At 42.4% G+C, this 14,709-nt stretch overlaps 1 long non-coding RNA gene across 3 annotated transcripts in view; it reads right to left on the bottom strand.

Moving 5' to 3' along the window:
* Positions 1-716: 716 nt before the first annotated feature.
* The window catches only part of LOC147020151 (uncharacterized), a 99,691-nt gene continuing 85,698 nt past the window's right edge, over positions 717-14,709 (bottom strand). For 2 of the 3 annotated variants that reach the window (XR_015061658.1, XR_015061659.1), the window contains exon 5: positions 717-4,430. This is a non-coding gene — a long non-coding RNA (uncharacterized LOC147020151). The remainder of the gene's footprint in view (positions 4,431-14,709) is intronic. The other variant, XR_015061660.1, reaches the window with a different exon arrangement.

The raw sequence follows: 14,709 nt of genomic DNA, 5'->3' as shown, positions 1-14,709 counted from the left end.
AATACCATGAGCCTTGTGCAGTTGTGTTAGCATATTCCGGAGTGATTAAATGTGCAGGAGGATTCCTGAACGAAGAGGTCGTCTTAGAGGATTTCCAAGCACTTGAAGGGTTTTGTTGGGGTTCTGGGTGAAGGGGCCATGCTGGAAGATTCCAGATTGAATGCCTGGTGCTTTGGGGGGGTTTTCTGAATGAAAGGGAATTGCTGCAGTATTTTCCCAATTGAGTGAGTGGTGTTTGGAGGATTTATTAATGATAGGGACTTGTGGGTTTAGACTTGCAAGATTCCCAAGTGCTCTTGGAATTTTCAAGCCCTGCTGCCTTCATTAGACTCTTACCAATAATTATATCCAATACAAAGCAGGAAACTAAAAGGTTTATATCCAATACAAAGCAGGATACTAAAATGTTCAAGCCCAAAGTGAGTATTTGAATATTTTTGGGGTTTGGATTTCAATTTGGCCTTGAGAGAAATTGCTTTTGGTTCCTTTACCTGGACTTCGCTGAAACCTATTTGTTCCTCTCAACACAGCTTCTGCACTGCACTTCATCTGCTTCATAACTCTTTTCTTGAAACGCCACTCTTCTCTCAAAGACTTTGTCAGACATTTATTGAGGATGCAACAAATGATGAAGATAACCCTTTTTCGCATGCCACAATGATACTTGTATGTATAAGGACATACACCAAAATGTATTTTCAGGAATGGATCCTTCAGTTTATTTGTATTTTGTTGCTCTGATGCTCATATATCCCATCAGCATATTATTGTCAATCCATTTGTTTTTCCTGGGAGGTGAGTAAATCAGGGTAATTTGTTTTGAGAAAATGAGTAGTATGGAGGAATAATGGAAGGTGGGTTGTCAGAGGCGGGAGGGAGAGTGAATGTCTGGGGCATGGGAAGGAAGGAGGGGCATCAAAAATTGCCATTTTTCATACATAAGATGTGGATCACCCAAATAAATTTTCTGTTTCATTGAAATCAATACAAGCTTGTACCAACGCTGTAAACATGATCCGATGAAACATGCAAGATCTAAATACAAATTCAACAAATAAAAGTAATGTGTTTAGCATGGAAGAAAAGATATCCGAGACGTTTGGATTCCGAGTCCATTCTTTATCAAACTGCAACAGTCAAATATCTCAAAACCCCTGCCTGGAAACCCCGTTAAACCAAGGCTAAAGCGTATTCACATGTTATGAAACCAAAGGCAAAATGATGCAATGACACTACTCCCCCTCCACGTGGATTAATCAAACAAAAGGTACAAACAAAACATAATATGGTGTTGGAGAAGAGATGTAGACTTCCTGAAAAAAAAAAGTGACAGCAAAGAGAAATGGTCAACAAGCAAAATGTTCTCTCATAAATATCATGCTGGGAAGTGTACATGACACCTAGAGTGAGTCGTATACGACGGTAAGGGTATTGTTGTAGTAGGTGTCAACCTGTTAGTCAGTGGGAGGGTTGGCTCTGCTCCTGTGTCAAGAAAAGCTGTCTTCAAGCAATCCATGGAGACTGTATCACGACCACCATTAATGTCGTGTATGAAGGTCTTATCGAAGCATTGTATAACTTTGTACAGTCCGTCATAAAGTTGCTGCATAAAAAACCTGGTGTGTTGAAGGCGTACATGTGGGTGTCACCTGGAGGCCCTGCACAGCCAAAGTTGGTTGGCATAGTTGGTGGCGTCAAGCACGGCTTCATCGGATGGTGAGAAAAAAATTCTCCTGTGAAACGAAGTGCTGCACTGACCGGCTCTGCCGTGGAGCATCCAATGTCGTTTTGTAGAGCAGCTCGCTTACCAAGCAGGACCATCAGTATGATGCCCGACCAGTGCGTGGAGTTGTCATGTGCTTTCAGGGAAGATTTGAGTTGGAAATGGAAACGCTCCAACTGCGAGATGGATTCGCTGCTAGATCCAACTGCAATTCGCTCATAGATGGAAAGCGGTGGTTCGCATGTGGTTAGTACCCAGGAGTTGTCAGCTTGCGAAATAGGCCATTTCAAACTGGCTACCATGATCCGTAGTGATGGTTCATGGAACACCAGTTGTGGAAAATTGCCCTGGCGATGGTAGGTGCTGTGATATCAGCTGTACTTGCACTCTGTTGGATTCAGCATTTTAGAGAAGGTTTAAAGGACGCTGGGTGGCATCGATGAACTGGTGAAGGGTCACACACACAGTGACCTCAGATGCGTCCACTATCAGGCTTGTTGGCGCATCTGGCTTCGGATTGATCAGGAGTGAGGAATTGGCCAGTGTGTCTTTGATGGTGTGGAAGGATAACAAGGTTCTCTCCGACCAGTGGAACACTTCAACGTGCTTACCAGTTGTGGGTAACCTGTTCTGTGGCTGCAGTGCTGTGGCTGCATTCAGAATAAATTCATGATAAAACCAAAAATCCTCACGGTTTGTGCTGAGATGAGTGGAATGGGAAATCCCAATTAATCTGCACCTTCTCATCGAGTGGAGAGATGCCCGAGTGGTTAACCCAATGGTCGAGTGAATTCAACTGTAGTATGCCAAAAAGACACTTTGTTGAATTGATGACAATGCCAAAGTACTGCAAATGGGTGAAGAGGAGATGCATGTTTTCCTGCAGGTGTGCTGGTGATGAGAATATCATCTATATAAACTTAAGAGAAGTGTCATCCCCCGAAGAACCTGATTGTAAAATGTTGACAGCTTGTGCTGCATTGTGTAGACGTCCGAATGAATTTGAACAGCCCCAAAGGCATGGTGTGACTGCTGTTTTCGGGATGTCATCTGGATCCACAGGAATTCGATGGTACTCACAAATGAGGTGGACCTTGGAGAAGATTGTATCACCATGAAATATCACGGTAAAATTCTGAATGTGTGGAATCAGATAACAGCCTGGAACAGTTGCAGTGTTTAAGGACCGGTAATCCCCACAAGGATGCCAATTTCCAGGTGTTTTTGGGTACCATGTGAAGCCCAACTGCTGGATGATGGTCTGATGATCCCATGTTGTAACATGTAGTCAAGCTCCTGGCAAGTGATACATAATTTATTGGGTGCAAGTTGGTTAGCACGCATGAGAACAGGGGGGGGTGGGGTCCCATGGTTTTGATGTGATGCATGATCTGGTGTTTGATAAACTGGATTGTCACCAATCGGCATGTTATGGACGGGAAGTCATAAAGTACTTTCTGAAAAGGGCACGTGGGCATGGATGGAAGACACCTGATATTCAGCAACAAAATGGTGGACGCTTTACCAAGAACCCGAAGCTGTGTTGAGGCATCCCATAGATGGTGATGTTTGACATTTATGAGGAGATTGAAATGATGCAAAAATCCACACTTAGGATGGAGTATCTGGTGTCATCAATAGAAAACACCCACGAAAATGAGCAAGGAAAACCCAAATCAGGCTGGAAGAGACATTCTCCAAAAGTAGCAATAGCATGGTTGGTATCGGTATGTGATGAATATTCCTGTCAATTTTTTCTGTTCAGCAGCAGGTGGTGGCACAATGATCACCTCTGTCCCTGTATCCACAGGAAAACGAAGTATGCTGATATGATCCACAAGGAAGAGAAGGTGACTGACGTATGGTCCAGGTGAACTCGTCGTTATTAGTTGTGGGTCTCCGTTTCCCTGCGCCTGCAGTCGGTATGAGCATAGTGCTCCACCCTTCTGAGTATTAGCACTGAAGGTCACATGGTACCAACACCAATCTGGAGTATTCATGGAAGGTGAAGGCGAATGGGAGCAGGAGGTACGGTGTTTCTCTCTGTCCCTGCAAGGAGTACACAAGGATGGGCATGACTGGTGTTGTGCAGCATGAAGATGTCACATTAGCCACAGTCAATGTAATACTGTCAATGAGATGATCATCCAGATCCGCAGCAGCAGGTAGTGCCAACTCTGCATTAGCTGCAAGTATCATGTGGACATGTGTAGTAAACGTTGCAAAAACAAATCAAGAAGGAGCAACTAGTCGAAGGTGACGTGGCCATCACCAAGAAGCTGCTGCATATGACACAGTACTTGTGTGGGTCTTCAATCTCTTACATCCTTGGTTGTAAGGAGTTGTTGAGGGGGTAGTGCTCAGAGGGAGTCATACGCTTTATGAGCACAGTTTTCAAAGTGGTGTACTGAGTGTTCGTTGGAGGTTATAGTAAAATATCTCTTACCTCTGTCCTGTATTGCTGACAAGGAGACTGCATTTGAATCACGTCAACTCTGTAGCAATGTTTTGGTGTCTAATTGGGCATCGACTGGCATAAACCACAGCGGTGGGTCATTTGGCCGGAATGGCAGCAGCTTTATCGAAACCGCTGCCACCAATGAAGTTGGTCGAGTATCTGGGAAGGGCACAGCTGCTTGGTCATTCCCAGTGAATGGTTGCGTGCTTGCAACTCCTTGTCCATCCATTTGGATCATGTTGAGGTCACCTATTTAGCCAGAAGAAAAGACGTCGGAGACGTTCGGACTCCGAGTAAATTCTAAATCAAACCGCAATGGTCAAAACTCTCAAAACTCATGCTAACAAACCCCGTTAAACCAAAACTAAAGTATATTCACATATTACGAAAACAAAGGCAAAATGATACTGCTGCACATACTTTTGAATGTGATGTCAGTAAATGACAAGAGCATGTAGTTTGGTCCAAAACAGATAATTTTGACATCGCAACTATGGGGTACATCTCCGATGGTTCATCGCAAATTATGTTAAAATATTACTTAAATATCCTGAAGTAATTATTATAACCTTATTTACAGGTTTTGACGAAATTTTCTGATCAATATTAGTTTAAAGACAATTCACCTTAGCCTTGGCATATATGACCAGGTTTTCAGTGTACGTTTTCAGCCAAATCAACATTCTTTCTTCACAGTGCTCAAAAAGTCATGGAAGATCTTTGAGAACATCTATCACACGTAAGACATGCAAGGACAATTAGTACTGCAGCATAGCAAACCAATTGTTCGACTTTTCATAAAAGCACCAAAATTGGTACATATGTTGAATAATGTATTCTGAACAATTCTGGATATGGAGCCACTCGAGATTTTGCCTTGGTCAGCTTTGACAACCATTTTCCAAAATGGCCGCCATTATACTTTAACAACATGGGATATCTGTCATTGTTATTCTCTTTGTAGGTTTCTCAGAGGTGATAAATACTCCATGTGATGTGCATTTACAAAGGAAAACAATACAAATGTCATTTGTGTTGATTTATTATATTTCCAACCATTGCATCGGGGAAAAATTGTCATTTTTATGGGAAAATCCATTTTCACACACAGCATCAGTGACAGGTTCAGAAGTATTTTGTTGTGGTGGTGGTAGTGGTGGAAGTGTTGTTGTAATTGCTAATATTGGCTACATGTGGCCCATGCTGCAGAACATGACCACCGTTGGATTCAAGTTCGAACCGTAGACACCGACGTCGTCGTTTTTGCGGTGATGGTAGCCCAGGCACGACCATGCGTGGATGAACTCTGGATTGCCTTTGGGATGGGCAAGAACTATCGCGACATCCCTGCCCATGAAATAGCTGCCTCCCTCGGTCCACAGAAGGCACGTGCCCTCCCTGTCTTCCACGCCATGACCGGATGTGACATGGTATCAGCATTCGTGGGGCATGGGAAGAAATCTGCCTGGGCCACATGGAACTCGTTTCCAGAACTGACAGATTATCTTGTGACCCTCACCACCACGCCAGTCAACATCCAGGATGACACAATGCACTGCATTGAAAGGTTTGTGGTGCTCCTCTATGAGCGCACCAGTCCATATACGGACGTCAACGAGGCCAGAAAGAAACTCTTCGCCAAGAGGAACTCCGTCCAGCGCATCCCACCGACCTACGATGCTTTGGAACAGCATGTGAAGAGATCAGTCTTCCAGGGTGGCTATGTCTGGGGGCAGGTCTTGGTCCCTCAATCCGTGCTTCCATCACCAACAAGCTGGGGCTGGCGGCAAACAGAGGATGGGTCCTACGAACCGCTCTGGACCACACTCCCTGAGGCTTCAAAAAGCTGCTTCGAGCTGGTGTCATGCGGCTGCAAAAAAGGCTGTAAAAACTGCTGCAAATGCAAGAAGGCTAATGTGCAATGCACTGGACTGTGTGCTTGTGAAGGAGAATGCCAGTAGACAGACTCAGTAGACACAGACTGAGATATCGGCCTAGCTTAGAATGTGCAAATGCAAAGTCGCATTGCTTGTGAAAGTGTTGACTTCTTGATCCAGAGCCAGTACACTTGAGCTCAGAAACTCATATTGTACGAGACTGATGTATGCGTGTACCATGTGTCCTGGTAGAATGGTAGTAGACAGTAAACCGTAGCCACTTCAAAGTGAAGTGTGCAATAATTTGACTACATTTTCTGAGTTTGTCATTATCACGATTATCAATTCTCTTTTCAAAATAGAGTAAAGTATGTAATCTATAATGCAATTTTTGTTGATTCCAAACCCATTGAATGTGATGAATATCATTTGACTTGTTCTCCAGGCAATAATGGGTACTTTTCAGCGAAAAGTTTCAGGAGAGCAGCAATTTACAAATCAAATAATGGCTTTTTTACCAAAAATACTGGCTCATAATATTTGAATATGCCTTTTCATGGTCAATTTACTGAATTTTACACTTTCCTTATATCTACCACCAATACAATAAGAAAATAAGAGCATATAGCCAATTTCGCTAAAGTAGAATGGCGGCCATTTTGGAAAATGGTCGCCGAAGCTGACCAAGGCACAATCTCGGGTGGCTCCATATCTAGAATTGTTCGGAATACATTATTCTACATGTGACTAATTTTGGTGCTTTTATGCAAAGTTGAACAATTGATCTGAAATATCAGACTACGCTGCAGGACTAAATAGGAAACAATGTGCTTTTGTGTGACTTGCAAGGGCATTCAGAGGCAATGGACAAATCAAGACAGCATATGGGGGATTTGAACCTGGTATATCATCTCAACATCATAAACTGTGGATTCAGGAAGGAATGACAAACAGGACTTCAACATTATTTAATCAATTACATGCCCATATGTCATACCTGTCCCACAAGCAACGTTTAGGCATCTTATAAACATCGAACGGCTCCTTTGAGTTACAATAATAAACAAACAAGAATATAATTCAAAGTTGTGTGCAGGTAGTGGAGATGGTATTGTACATAAAAAAACAATTCAATGTGGAATGTTAGTAGCTGTGATGGTAAAGTGTAAATAAAGAAATCATTCAGGATGAGATGAAGATAGAACGGTTAATATACAAATAAATAAATACAGAATTCAAGGTAGTCTATAGGAAGTGGAGAAGGTAAAGTGCATATAAATAAATAAATAATTCAACATAGATTGTTGCTCATTTATGGTAAAGTGTACTGTAGTGCATATCAATAAAGAATTCAGTGGTATGATGGTAGTGTAGATGGTAAAGCATGTAATTCCAAAGTTAAATTCAAAGAGTTCAAAGTCAAAAAATTAAAATATAATTCAAAGTTGAATAATTAACGCCTCCCCGCCGACCCATGGACCAAATCCTCCCCCAACCCCCGTTTTCAAATTGTGGACTAAAAACTGGGCAATACCCAGCCACAGAGTCGAGTGGTGATTCAAAAGAAACAAAGAATAATGAGATAGAGAGAGAACTCACAGACGATGGACCTCAGGCTGGCTGTTGACAATGTCTCTGTTAAATGACTGCGTTAGGTTTACTTCGTGACTGCCATGATGTTACAAAACAACACCCACAATGAACTACAACCTGACACAGTATTGGGAAGCTCTAAAGCACATAGACAGCTCACTCATCTCTACCTTTTTTAATCACCCCATTCATCCCACCTTTTGAGTCAGCCAAGGAACGTTTTGGTCTTTGTCTTTTACGAACTGACTGGCCAGTCCTGACATTCAACTGAAGGTGAATTGGGCAGAAATTCGTCCTTTGCTCAATGCTTTTTAAAATTTATTTTCCAGGAGCAAGGCTCTTGATTACTCACCGGAAATAACTGAACTACTCTTCTTGAAAGACAACGACCAGTGCTGACAGACAGATCCTCTGGCTTAACGTCCATCCGAGGGACTGTGCAAACATTGCCGAATGTCCCTGCAGGGGAAACACCAGGGTGACAGTTTATAGCTGTCTTGAGGCTGTACAGCTCAAAGGTGAGTGCACACATCTCTAAGCTATCCTGGCAGTCTTCAAGACTTCATGTATTAAATGCATCATAAAATAAAAGTTCAACTTTGAACTCAGAAAGGACTTTATTAGGGAGATACAAGAACTTTATTTTGTAATGGTGGTTTGCAATTTGTTCATATTCAATTACCTCTTCTTTGGTTTGATTTTATGACATCATATTACGTTTGTTGGTGCTTCTACCATACCACAACAGCAAGCATTAAATTTGGATTTTCAAATCATTCAATGGTGGATTGTATAACAATGGCAAATTAGCTTTTTAATGTAAAAAAAAAATTGTGACAGACAGCCTTACTCCCTGAAAAACCACAATATGCACTGTCACTAAGTGGAAATTGTTTAATACAGAAGGCGGCAAAGACATAACAGCATAGTTGACCGCAACTGCAAATCGGATGTGACTGGCTATTTAATTGTGGTTTGTGTAACGACGGTTTTAGTCGTACCGCCTCACTCACAATCACTTAACAACCTACATGAGACATGCATGACTACCCACAGAAGAAGAAAAAAAATAATTTTCGCTTTCACACAACGCAGCGGCACATACTTTGAAGCGATGGTATACGACGGGCCTTGGTTAGACTGGTGACACTCCATTCTTTGATTTATATCCAAGTGCCCGCCCTGACACCATGCGCACATCATAAAATATATCACTGGCGTTGTTATAATGTGATATGGTACTTTACTGTTTATTGGAGTTTTAAAAATGGTGCAGAAAGCTTTACAAAAAGATAATATGTTTGTATCTGTTGGTGAGTCACTCCCCCGCTGGATAGTTGTCCTATTTTCTCATCTATTTATGACACAGGAAAATATGGCAAAATCATTAAGACCATTCAATCCCTCTAACCCACCCCTTTTCCTAACCGTACGGAGATACATGCACTTGTGCCTTCCCTCTCCTTCCTTCCCCTTCCCTTTCTACTCCCACCCTTCATTTTCTCTCCTATTGTCCTATCATAATATTAAAGAATTTAGCACCAACCCTCCCCCATACATGCATAACAAATAGATATCCCATTGAAACGATGCATCTGCCATTGAACATCCCTTGTGATCTTTAATTTTGTTGATCTTTCCCAAGGCATCATCACTTTGAGTTGCGCAAAAATAACAAGAATATGAGCAATCTGAGATTGCAGACCCTCGCCAGGGCTTTTGTGTGGAGTGTTGTGTGGTGCTTGTGTAGTTTTGTGTGATGTATCTTGTGTGGTGTTTATGTACTGGTGTGTTACATAATTAATAAGAGACAATTAGAACTGCCACTTTATAAGTGCTGGCAGTGATGTCCTGGTACCAAGACGTTCCGCTTTGATGCAACCCTGCTTTGAATGGAAACCTGACCATGACCCATGACGTTTTATATATTGTTCAATTTAATTTTGAATGGGATTAAAATATATTAAATTCATATCAAATGGAAGACCAAATAGGTGCAGTCCTGCATTGGAGTCATCAGAAGGAATCCAAATAAGCAAAAAGCAAAGATGAAGTCATCAGATGGAACCTGGATAGGAACCGCATTTCAGGTGCTACTCTTCGACCCTCAAACTCATCCAGCCACAGCCAAGTGAGCCTTATTCAAAAAAAAATAAATCAAACATCAAAAGGAACTCAGATTTTAAAAATCAAATAATTCTGGCTGCCGGAGCATGTGTCCCATCAAGTTGAAATTTAAAACATGCATTCCCCATCACGAATAGATCATAATTGTGAAGTTCCATGTAGATTAATTAAGAGGTTCCAGAAAAAAACATTATTTAATATTTTCTTCAGTCCAATATGGCTGTCAAACCATGTGAACTATCAATTATTCCTTAACAAACTTGTACAACCAAGGGTTGGGGAACATTTTTGTGAAGTTTCCCCTTGATCTATCCAATTGTTCTGGAGAAGAATATTTTTTATACGTTTTTGTGTAAATCCAATATGTCTGCCAAACCATGTGACTGACTGATGATGTCATATGCGTGTCTTTTGTTCCTCATGGATAGGCGGTAATACATGTGAAGTTTCGCCTTGGTCTGTTCAGCCACTTCAGAGAAGAGGATTTTTGAAGGTTTAAAACAAATATATACAGTATATCTATATATATATATATATATATATATATATATATATATATATATATATATATATATATATATATATATATATATATATATATATATGGCTGCCAAATCACGTGACTGATGACATGATCAAAAAAAATTCCGTTGACCCTTTTATCCCGAGATGACCCTCAAAATTTTTCACTCTGAGCAGATTTTTCACTCTGAGCAGACCATTCTACAAATGCAATTATGACGTCATAATGAAGGCACCTATGATGTCATTAAAAAAATCACACTTATTCCCCATAAGAAGTACTTGCTGTATTCCAAGTTTCAATTTTTTCCTTTGTGCAGTTTCAGACAAACAGAGGTCCAAAGTTTTTCGATTTTCCAATTATTGCTGCTGTACCACGTGACATATGACATCATAATTATGACAATCATTCTCCATGAGTAGTCGCACCTCTGGTGAAAAATTCGTTTCAATCCGACAAGCGGTTGCAGAGAAAAACATGAAACATGTAGGCGGAGAAACAAACAGACAGACAGACAAACAAACGAACGGACCCAAACGCAATACCCTCTCCTTCGGCGAGGGTAATAATGAGCTCCCTTACAGGGAGCTTTGACAAAGGAGGAGGCCATAAGGCCCATCAAGGTCTCTGCAATTTAATTATTACCAAACCTATGGTTGTTTATCCGTGCTCTATTCTGTTTAAATTATGAGTGTCAAGCAAGGAAGCAGCATGTACCACTTTTAAACTCTTTGCTATGACTTGGCCAGGGTTCTAACAGCCAACCTCCCAGACTCAAAATGGATACCCTAACCATTACACCACCGATGCTGGCCATAATGCCAAAACGGTTGCAAAGTGCTTGCACGTCAACCCAAAATAAAGTTTGTACAAATTACCCTCTTAACTTACTTTATATTAACATAATAGTTTGTGTAAACACAAAACCAATTGGTGCTGCCACAATCAAATTGTGGGGTGGAATACAAAACGATGACCCAAGGTGTGGTTTGTACCCGGCATGGGGAAGAGAGAAATATTATTCGATCAGGTCGTTCAGATGAATTGACTCATTTGGAGCACCACGTGGAATGACCCGTAAATAAGCCCCGCAGAGTGCTCCACAAACTTGCCAATTCAAGTAGAATGCCAATGTTGAATCGCCATGAATGCATAGTTTGCTGTAATGACTGCACATGAACTGCACTCATTAGTACCGAAAGACCCACATTAATTATTCAACCTACATGCATTACAAAAAGTCACACTAGGGCCTTTTATCAGCATGAGTATCTATTTCCAAATGGTGTTAACTAACCTATCAATTTCAATATTTACAAGGAATTGCAACTAATTACGGAAGGATACTGTGATTTCAATAACAGGATAAAGGCAATCTCGTCCATCATGGCCATGTCATACCACCCGCACATGCCTGACTCAAGTTGAGGTCGTTTCATTGCTGCTCAGGTTTATGCCTCTCTCACATCTCCTTATTTCAGGTCGAGGTCTCTCTTTCACTGTCTTTTTTCTCTCCTTTTTGGAATGCAAGGGAAAACTTACAGGTGTTGGCACCACTTTCCACAGCCGCAAGTGATAAGGGTGAGAGGCAGGAGCACCAGCCCAAAGGGGAGAGCATTACTCCGTCAGACTGCAGATAAAAGCTTTGTATGTGGTCAGGAACTCAGGTGTGCCAAGGAAGGACATTGCAGGATGGAGGATGCCCAGTTGGCGACCAGCTTTGGAGGCCAGCTTGGAAATGTGGCTTTCCCAGGAAAGATAATGGCAGATAGTGAGACACAGAAGCTTGAACGAAGATTCTTCAAGAGGATTGTTGAGAAAGTAGATGGGGGGTGCAGGGGGGGGGTTCAAGATGTTCCTTTCGGAGAGACATAGTAGGAGTGTGAGATGTGTCAGGATTGAAAGACATGTTCCATGTGTTGGACCAGCTTGTGATTTTACCTCGATCTGCAGCGAGTGAAGGGACTGCGATTTGCCGATTTGAGGGATGACAGATGGTGTGGCAGGGGGTGGAGTCACCAGCAAAGAGATAAATATGATTTTCCAGAGAGTTGGAGAGCTCATAGATGAAAACCAGAAAAAGCACAGGGCCAGAACACTGCCTTGAGGAACTCCAGCCAGGGCAGGAACAGGGGATGAGAGAACTCCATTAAGGGCCACATGTTGGCTGCAACAGGAGAGGAAGTCTGAGAGTCATGGGTGGAGATGGCCTTGGATACCATAGGAAGAGTGATTGGTGAGTAGGGTAGGGTGTCAGACCATATCAAAAGCACGTGATATGTCGAGGGGGATGGCTCTGATCTCATGTCTGGCGTTGAGGACCTCCATCCATTGTTGGGAAAGCAGAAGCAGCATATCCAGGGTAGAGTGACCTGGTCTGAATCCAAATGGATGATCGGAAATCAAGCCATTGGAGAAGAGGAAGGATTTAATGTCTGAAGAGATAATGGATTCCATAACCTTGCTGATGATTGGGAGAAGGCTGATTGGTCTGTTGTTGCAGGGATCTGATTTTGCACCTTTTTAGGCAGAGCAGTAATGTTTGCTGATTTACAAGCAGATGGCAGATGATGTTGAGCAAATCAAAGAGTGAGTAGAACATATAGGTGAGCAAGAGTAGCAGCGCAGGTTTTTAGGACACATGGGCTGATGCTGTCTGGACTGGTTGCAGAATCAGAGTTGAGGTTTGATAGAAAAATCTCCACCTTGTCGGGAGAAAAGGACACAGAGTCCAGGGACAGCTGGGTGCAACTGGGTAAGGTGGGGACACAAAGCGATGGGTTTTGGACACAAGATTTAAAAGCAAACACAGAGTTCAGCTGTGTGGCCACTTGAGGTAAGGGAGGGTACGGAGGAGGAACATACACCAGAAAGAGACTTAATAGATTCCACCAGGATTTGGAGGGGGAAGACAGATTTGAGAGTTCAGCCTTTTAATTATAAAGATGCTGTTTCCTGGCTCTCCTCAGGGTAGACAGCTGGGCTGAGGTCAGGGATAGAAGGGCAACAGCCCTTGTAGCTGGACTGAGGCCATTTGAGGTAAGAGCAGGGACGGAATTTGAGGTAAGAACGGAGATGGAGCGGGGAACATACAGCAGAAACAGACTTAAGTAGATGCCACCAGGATTTGGAGTGGGGAGGGAGGATGGGTGGACAGATTTGAGAGTTCAGACTTGAGATTAGAAATATGTTGTTTCCTGGCTCTCCTGAGGGTAGACATACTTGTCCTGAGCTTTGTGGAAGGAATTGAGATTGCCTTTAGTTGGATTTGCCTTCCATGAGGCGAAGGCAAGTTGTTTCAGGACAACTGCCTCACCACAAGATTTAGTGTACCATGGGTGGGAGGAAGGGTAGGACAAATGAAGACGAGATGGGATAAAACTTTGCATGATAGAGAGTAAATTCCTTTGAAAGAATTACCAGAATGAGTTGATGTCGGAGAAAGTAGAGATGGGAGACCAGTCTAGAAGTTTGATGGCTGCTTGATGTCCCTGCCAGTCGGCCTGAGTAAAATGCCAGACTCGATGGCACTGAGGTGGTTCTGTAATAACATCCAGAGAGTTGTCTACTTTGACGAGCATGTCATCAATGAATGTCATGGATAAAGTCAACAAGAACGCATTTGAGGACAATGCAGGTGTGCCATATTTAATCTGTTGTCGATTCAAAAACTCAGCTTCCAAAGTCCAAACTCATTTTGCATTGTATACTCACAACAGTGAACAACCTGAAAATGTGATGTTCTCATCGACGAAGCTGGAAACATTTATGCTACATCACTTCATTTTCATAGCCTCCAAATATTCAATGAGCATATGAGCGCCAAAGATTGTTTCTTGGCTGTGGTTAAAATGCCCTCAATTCAGAGTCTTTTATCTTCTTCTTTCAAATGCAGCATGCGAGTAGCATCATTGGCTGAGAGCACGGCTGTGCGACTGATGCAACGCTCCCTGTAGGTTGGAGCAGAAATTTGAAATTTGTTCAGGGTGCCGGCGATAGCACTGCATACTTTCCGCAAAAGACACCGTGGCCTCTAATATCCGCCAACTAATGCCGGCAGATAGAACGCCCAGTTTAATGTCCATCTGAGGAAGAGCACACCCATTGATGCCTGCGAGACACCAGGATGACAGCTTGCAGTTGGGCTGAGATTCAAACCCAGGCTAGACAACTCAGAAGTGAGTAAACGTACCTCGAGGGCCTCAGCCATCCTGCCAGTCAAGGAGTCTTTCAGACATACACTGAAGAATCCAGCAGAAAACTAGAGAGCTAGCTATTCTTTGGTGGTATACAGCCAGCATTTTGTTTCACAATGTTGTTTCTCATATGCATTGCACCGATGATTTTGGAGAGTTTGGCATGTCTGCACTTTACCAAACATCAAAAAGGAAAAAAATAAATTATGCAC

Source organism: Eptatretus burgeri, chromosome 9, assembly GCF_056783735.1.
Source record: "Eptatretus burgeri isolate ZD-2024b chromosome 9, Ebu_testis_v1, whole genome shotgun sequence".
Classification (NCBI taxonomy): domain Eukaryota; kingdom Metazoa; phylum Chordata; class Myxini; order Myxiniformes; family Myxinidae; genus Eptatretus; species Eptatretus burgeri.
This window is presented reverse-complemented; position numbering and strand designations above follow the sequence as displayed.